Raw genomic sequence first — 8,689 nt, 5'->3', positions numbered from 1 at the left:
GACTACAGCGGCAGTAGCGGCGGATCCCACGACCTCCCCCTGGATGCTGAGGAGTTTCCCTCCCCTCCATCCATTGCTCGTCGCCCTCGCCCGGTTGGCCAAAAGCGGGCGCAACCGGCAGCGAGGGGAGGATCCCCCTATCGCCCCATGAGGTCATCTCAGCCCCCCCACCTCCACGAGCGTACACTTTATTATCGCGTGCAAAGACGGAAGAACGTATGTTCACGGTCTTCCAAGAGTGGAAGACCGCAACCGAACCCACGGAGAAGAGGTTCCTCTACTCGATGCTCGAGAACATGCAGGTGGATTTGGATGCCTCGAAGGCACTGGTGGGGGGTTCAGACGCGGGCTCAGATACCCCGGGTGGCGGCGGCGAGGATGGCGACGGCGACGACAAGGAGTAGAGAGTGGCGGGGCTCGTGCGTGGAAGCCCTTTTTTTAAAAAAAAAAATCATGCATTTTTTTTTAATCCATGTAACTTTTTTTTTTAATGAAATGAATGAATTTTCCGTATATTTTATTCCGTAATTTAATCGTAAATTTTATTCTGTAAAATGTAATGGTTTTTGAATTATTTTTATTGCGGCTGGCCTATGGCTGGCCTAAATCTGATGTGGCAGGTGGATTTTCAGTGCTGCTGACGTAGCAGAAAAAGAGAGTGGCTGACCTATGGCTGGCCTATTACCATTGTGAATGCTCTTAGCATAACATTCACATACATATCAAAAAATAACAATAAAAATAAAGCCCAACAATGCATTTAAATGATCAACACTCGTCAATTTTAGAGAGTCGATGACCTATCAAGTAATGTACTTTTATTATCTTCGAAAACATTTTCAATTCACTTCTCCTAACTATCACAAAAATACATAAAATCTTTTCATTTTTCTAATTATATTAAAAAATTTATAATGACATTGTTGTTATTTTCTCCAACTCCCTTTTTACGTGTGTATAAAAACGATATTATGCTTCACATGGTTTACAACTTTTCATATATCTACACAACAATACTCCTTCCATCCACCATTTATACTCTCATTTTGGCTTGACATGAGTTTTACAAAATTATTTGACTTTGATAATAAAAATTGGAAAATGAGTTAGTGGAATGTGGACCCCACTTTATATATTACTCCATCTGTCCCAACTTAATTGTCACTCTTGGTTGGAAAAGTTAGTGGAATGTGAGACCCACTTTTTTATATTGGTTTTATAATAAAATGTGAGTGAAGTGAGTTAGTGGAATGTGGAACATACTTATTATTTATGGTAAAAAAGAAGTGTGACAATTAAATTGGGAGGACCAAAATGTAAAAGAGTGACAATTATGTTGGGACGGAGGGAGCATTTTATAATAGAATGTGAGTGTAGTGTGCTAGGTGAATGGTGAGGTCCATTTACTTAGAATGGAAAAAGGTAAATCGGACTTTGAATCGCAACAATCTGAAATGGAAAAATGGACATTATTTCACGAACGGATGGAGTAGTAATGTATTTTAATCATAGTAATCGACGTATAATTTGTTCGTTTAGTTAAGCCGATTTAGAGATTATCATTTTTATTTTCACACATGGACCAAGATTGTTGGAAATATTTCATTATAATAAAATGTATTTGTTGCTGAGATTGAGGTTAACCATGCATAGGGGAAGACTTGCATAAAAAATAAATCATACGAACAAATTTATTAAACCAATTATGCGATTAATTGATTCACATGTTAAACTCATAATTGCATGTTGGAACACATATAATTTATGCAAAACGAATTAAAACATAATTCATGAATTTCTACGAGTTAAAATTACCGAATTGATTTTTCAAAGAATCATCAGTTGCTTGCTATATCTCAACATGAAGTTTTTCGTACTCAATCACAAATCTTATAATCTTGTAACATCCCGACTTTTGTATCTCTTTAGTTATTCTCGATTGGACGCCATTTGTTTAGGCTGAATTTCAAGTTCGTTTCTTTTGTCGAATAAAGAAAAAATTTATGCTCATGGCGCTTAAGAAGAATTTTCAAGTTATGTTTAGTTTTTGGAATAACACCAATTGACTAATTAAATAATTTTTGCGAAGTGATCCTAGAGTAAAGAATGTCTAGATTTATTTGAAGTCTATCAATTGGACTTCGATAGTCCAATTAATTTAGTTACGCTTTCTTTAAGCTAAGAATTCAAATTAAAATATAATTAGTAGTTGGGTCTGATAAATAAAAATATATAGTAAGAGAATTCTTTTACTAGAAGAAATGTTTGAGTCTAATTTTCTCGAGAAGTTCCTCCATTCTCCAAATTGATCTCTTCTCGGGAGCGGTTGAAAATGGAGAATTGATATCTGGAGATTTGGGAAAAACTCCATTGAAGAAGAAAGTAAAAACTGTGAAGAAGAAACTGTCGAAACCGAGAGGATAAAACGTGTTTCACTATTGACTACATTGTGAAAAAATTACAGCAAATTGCAACTAAGAGCCTTATATATAGGCTAAGTAAAAGACCAACTAACTAACAAAAAGCTAACTAATTACATTTTATTTTTCTAATTTCAACACTCCCCCTCAAGATGGGAGCAAAACAAATGCAACCATCTTGCCAAGGAAATGAAGAAACCAACAAACAAAAAACATACAAAGTTCTCCTTGTAGGATAGTGATCTTAAAACTCCCTGTATCACATCAGCACCAGCAACAAGGACTTCAACTCTACTTGCAAGTGATCTCAAAACTCCCCCTTAGTAGGGAATCCATCTTGAGCATCAAGACTTATCACAACAACTGGAACAACACCACATTGTAGGATCTCTGCAGTTTGAGCAGTAGCAAAAGCTGTGACAACAGATTTCCACCCTAATTTCAAACTTTGAATATGAATGAAGCAACAACACCATGAATGATGCAACAACACCATGAATGAAGCAACAAAACCATCCAGCTTGAGCAAACTTGCTGCAAAGCCAACAATCTGCCTCAAATCCTTGAGCATCATGACCAAGAACAATCACAACACCAATACAAACAACGCCGCATAGAAGCATAGCCTTTCCTCACCCAAACAAAAAACAAATCTGGCAAACTGACTCCTCAATGAAGATCAAAAACACATCCACCAACCAAGCTTCGGTCATAGACGAGATTGAAGAAAAAGGTTTAGAAAAAACAGATTCACCCGAACAATCGGTGAACAACAAAACAATCATCCGACATACAATCGGAAAACCAGAGATAAATCTGAAAACATATTCAGATTCAACAACAAATTTGAGAAAACATATTCTCAAAACGAAAAACTCAATCGATTTTGATCGGAGAGAGACAAACTTGGATCATACAAATCCAATGAACAAAGGATACAAACCTGGATCATACAAATCCAGAAAAAAAGGATGCAAACTTGGATCATACAAATCCAATGAGTAAACGAAAACGAGACAGAAAACAGATCCGAAATTTCAGATCGGCGGAAATTAACGCCGTAAAGAGAGAAAATAGAGAATGAGAAGCAAACAACGAACCGATTCAAACATCTGAATTGAAAAATCAGAGATATTTGAAGAGAGAAATTGAAAAACCTGGAGCACCGGTGAGAAATCGGAATCCGGTTAGAAGCTTGCGGAAGAAATACGGAAAAAAAATAACCGATTCAATTTTAATAACAAACCCTAACTATGAAGATTCAAACGAAAAAAAAAAGGATAGAGGTAATCAGAGGAAAACAAAGGCGCAGCAATTGGCTCTGATACCATGTTGAAAATGGAGAATTGATATCTGGAGATTTGGGAAAAACTCCATTGAAGAAGGAAGTAAAAATTGTGAAGAAGAAACTGTCGAAACCGAGAGGATAAAACGTGTTTCACTATTGACTACATTGTGAAAAAATTACAGCAAATTACAACTAAGAGCCTTATATATAGGCTAAGTAAAAGACCAACTAACTAACAAAAAGCTAACTAATTACGTTTTACTTTTCTAATTTCAACAGGAGCCCAATTCCATAAATTTCCAACAAGAGTTTTTGCTGCATTTTCTTCTCTTTCAGAGATTCACGCTCCAGCTTATCTCCCATGCCTTTTCCGTTACACTCCACTTTCTGCAGGAAATAAATTGCACAATTAACACAATTAAATCCACCAATTTAACCTAATTTATTTTGCAATTTAATCGCACAATTAATTACCATTAATTTCTTTTAATCCACCACCTGCGTTTTAATTTGGAGTTTGATCCCAATTAATCTCCATCATTTCACACGGTGAATACATATATACCTTTATTCCCACCACACTCAATCTTCATAACCTCTAGTTATTTTGGGTCTTTGGCCCATATTAATTAATTCTTTGGGGCTGGAAAATAAACTGATTAGTTGGGCTCATATTGGTTAAAGCTTGGGTCTTTTAATTAACTAGGTGGACTCTTTGAATTTAATGATATGTTGGGCTGATGTTAGTTTAAATGTGGGGACGTGGTAAATATTAATTCTCGGAATTATGAGTTATTAGTGAAATTACTCTAAGCCCGAAATAATTAGTTTGAGGAAATTAATAATGATTAGTTTGAAGGGTAAATTTCGCCTAAATTATCGTCAGCTTTGATTGCACTACGCAACGCTCGTAGATAAATTTCTCTAAAAAACTACGATTGAGACTTACATGATACCCATGCAAAACTCTTTCGAAGAAGAAGAAGACAATGAAATGCATTAAGCACTGATTGGGACTTAAACATTGCCGGAAAATTTCTAACTTTGTGTGTAAATATATAACATTATCAATTACGGGAGTGTGTTATATTGCTAACTTTATAAGTTGCTAACTATATATGCTAACTCACCAACGTAGTGTATTAAAAATGTAAACACGATGACATTAAAATGTCAACACAGTATATTGAAATATCAACAAAATTATGTGTTGACATTTTCAATACACTGCGTTGATGAGTTAGCAGAGTTAGAAACTTAAGAAAGTTAGCAATTAATCATACCTCATCAATTATATGAGTAAATATCTTATTCTTATTTCTAACGTTGATGAATTTTCTAGATATAATTTGACTTTTAGAATTATCTATAGGGATATTGACATCTAATATCATAAAACTTTTAAAAAGTTGGATTTTTTTCCCATGAACTTTAAAATTGACAAATAATGTAACAACCCGCCCTCCTAGGGTACAATAAATGCGGCGGCTGCTACCCAAACCGACTCTAAAGAAGTAAACCGGGGCTAGGGTTTCATTTAAAAAGTATTGACCAAAAGAATTGAAAGAATTATCAGAGTATTTAAAGCAATAACTTAACCTAGAAGTTTAAAAGAAAAGGAAAGGTATCATAAATGACGATCAAAATATCTTAAGAGTACGACATAATATCCAAGACAAAGTCACAAGAAAAGGCTAAGGCCTCAACTCGAAGTCAAGATGCAAATATCCCAAAAACAAATCCTAAAATGTATCAAATTCAGCGAAAGACGACCAAGAGAAAGAATAGTTATGTATGAAGACACAACTACGCTTGAAGTTCAACATATCCATATTAATTAGTTAACATGCTCAACACCCGCCACCGCTCGTCATCGTTCAACCTGCACATAAGGAAAACACATGCAGGGCTGAGTATTTTGAAATACTCAGTGAGCTCATTGCCAAAACATTTTATAAGTTATGCCACCCTTACCAAGTGAACTCGAGTTTTAAGCAGTTAAGAGAAATATCACGAGTATCAAAACATATATTTTCAAAGACTGGCCAGTCAAAATAATCCCCCATTTTCTCATCAAAATAACAATCACAACATTCCATGGTGCGACGAAAGTGTGGCCACACTTTTCGCCCACGAGACCGGCCGACTAGCAAGGACGGCTCTCGATCCCCTCGTGTACACAGCCTGGTAGGGCTTGCGGCCCATACTCAGACCCGAATTCGTATAAGCATATCCAATATCACATTAAAATAAACATAGGCATGTCATAACAGTTAAACCACCCTTATAACGCCAAACAACATTTTGATAAAATAAAGAGAGTTTTTAGAGTAAAGCCCACCTCGACTGCTTAGTTTTCAAGTAGTTTCGCTTTTCCGTTATCCGGCTTCGCAACCATAGTTTCACCTTTTAATTACATAGGCACATATCACAAATTAGGTTCAATACTACTCTTACTCATGCATGTCTCAATACTTTTTCCCTTTTCCCATTGGTTTATCTTATCATTACTAATTAATCAAGATCATGTTTATCTCACAAGATTATTTAGCCATCAAATACATACTACACAAACACTACACACACACACACACACACACACACACGTCGCACACACACACACACGCCACACACACATACACGACACACACACACATACATATTCCCACATCCATTTTATCCCACTTGTACTAAATCAAGATGCATGAGGGTTCAAGAAGACTGATTAATCGGTTAGAAAGAAGAAAAAGAAGGAGAAGAAGAAGAATAAGAAGAACTCATAAACAAAATACCTCTTTAGAGAAAACGATCGGTAGAAACAAAGTAGAGACTTGGTTCTTCAAGAATCTTGGCGTTCAAACTCTAAATTCTCCTCAAAGGATGACAAAATATTGGTGTGTGGAAGAAGAAAATTTGAGAGAGTGAGGAATGGTGGGGGACGAAAATTTGGGGTCTAGGGTTGGGGTCTTCTCTTATTTATAGTGCTCAACAAGATCTTTAGGCAATTAGAATAGAATATTTGGTAAGATCTTATTCTCCACAATTAAATAAATAAATATTGTGAAGTAGGGAAGAAGAGTTAACAAAAATAGATCCTAGGGCAAAATCTCATGATTTTCGAAAATTAGGCTCCCAAAATAGCCAAGGCTTTATTTTGGTATATTTACGGAGTAGAATAAAATATCACGGGGCAAAATAAAAATAAAAATTCTCCCAACTTGGGATGAAAATAGGCATCTCTATGCCTATTAAAATAAGGCATGGATTTTAAATATTGCCTAGAATAAGGTAAGGCAAGATCTCTTGAAGTATGGAAAGATTTGGTAGAATATTTAAATTCTAGGTATGGAAGGAAATCAAATAAGGGATTAACTAAAATAAAATAATTCCTTCCTTCCCACAATAGGTGATTTTCGAAAATCACCCAGAAACAAAGGGGCTCGATTTTTCTCTCTTCAAAAGGAAATAATTGGGTCTTGAATTTAATTTGGATAAATATCCCAAGAATTAAATCAAATCCGGAAAGATAGAATTCCTCCTCTAAAAGGCCAAGGGGTCGAAAATTTCAAGAATTAGGGTGACAAGTATTTATGGAAATTTCCTCTAATATTCTCACTCACCCTTAGACAATTAATTTACCACATAATCTCATAAATTAATATATCACATGCCACATCATTAAATCAATAAGTTTGACTTTTCAAACTTTCAACGCAAACCCTAGACTCAACTTGACCATATCATCACATGAAATAAATGCATGCACGACTCCACGTCATCAATAATTAATTCTAGGGCTCTAAAATTAAGGTTCCAAATTCCGAGATGTTACATCCTACCACACTTAAAAAAAATTTCGTCCCGAAATTTGTTACCTTTATGGAAAGAGTTCCGGGTATAGTTCTATCATCTTATCCTCGAGCTCCCACGTGGCTTCCTCGTGCCCGTGGTTTCTCCATTGAATTTTCACGAAGGCAGTGATTCTATTTCTCAAGGTTTGGACCTTTCGATCTAAGATTATCTGGGGTTGCTCCTCGTAGCTCAGATCCGGGCTTACAGCAATATCCTCGTAACGAATCACATGCTTCGGATCGAACACGTATTTTCACAACTGCGACACATGAAAGATGTTGTGCACATTCCCAAGGCTGGGCGGCAGCGCTAAACGATAAGCTACGGGTCCTACTCCTTCTAGAATTTCGTACGGCCCGATAAAACGCGGTTTCAGTTTCCCTTTCACTCCAAAACGCGTTATCCCTTTCGACGGGGATACCTTGAAGAAAACTTTATCGCCAGTGTAGAACTGTAAGTCCGTTCGTCGGGCGTCTGCGTACGACTTCTGTCTGTCCTGGGCTTCCTTCATTCGCGCACGGATTTGTCGAACGATTCCGACCATTTCTTGGACTGCATCGAGTCCAAGTGCCCTTCGTTCGCCAACTTCATCCCAATAGAGCGGAGATCTACACTTTCTCCCATAAAGTGCTTCATATGGCGCCATGCCGATCGTTGCTTGAAAGCTGTTGTTGTACGCGAACTCGATCAAAGGGAGTGCGGTCTCCCAACTTCTGCCTCGGTCGAGCACCACGGCTCTTAGCATATTCTCAAGAGTTTGTATCGTTCTTTCAGATTGTCCATCGGACTGAGGATGAAAAGCGGTGCTAAAGTTTAAGCGTGTTCCAAGCTCGCGCTGTAAACTAATCCAAAATTTCGAGGTAAACTTCGGGTCACGATCAGACGTAATCGTCACTGGGACTCCGTGTAATCGCACGATCTCTTGAATGTAGATCCGAGCTAGCTTATCCGATCCATGGGTTACGGGGATTGGTATGAAATGCGCACTCTTGGTAAGTCGATCTATGATCACCCAGATCGCGGTGTTCCCTTTGAGGGTCTTTGGCAATGCAGTCACGAAGTCCATAGCGATGTGCTCCCATTTCCACTCAGGTATCTCAAGCGGTTGTAGCTTCCCGTACGGTCGTTG

The sequence above is a fragment of the Salvia hispanica genome, chromosome 4 (assembly GCF_029641045.1).
Source record: "Salvia hispanica isolate PSC_SH4W2 chromosome 4, Shi_PSC_v1, whole genome shotgun sequence".
NCBI lineage: Eukaryota > Viridiplantae > Streptophyta > Magnoliopsida > Lamiales > Lamiaceae > Salvia > Salvia hispanica.
This window is presented reverse-complemented; position numbering follows the sequence as displayed.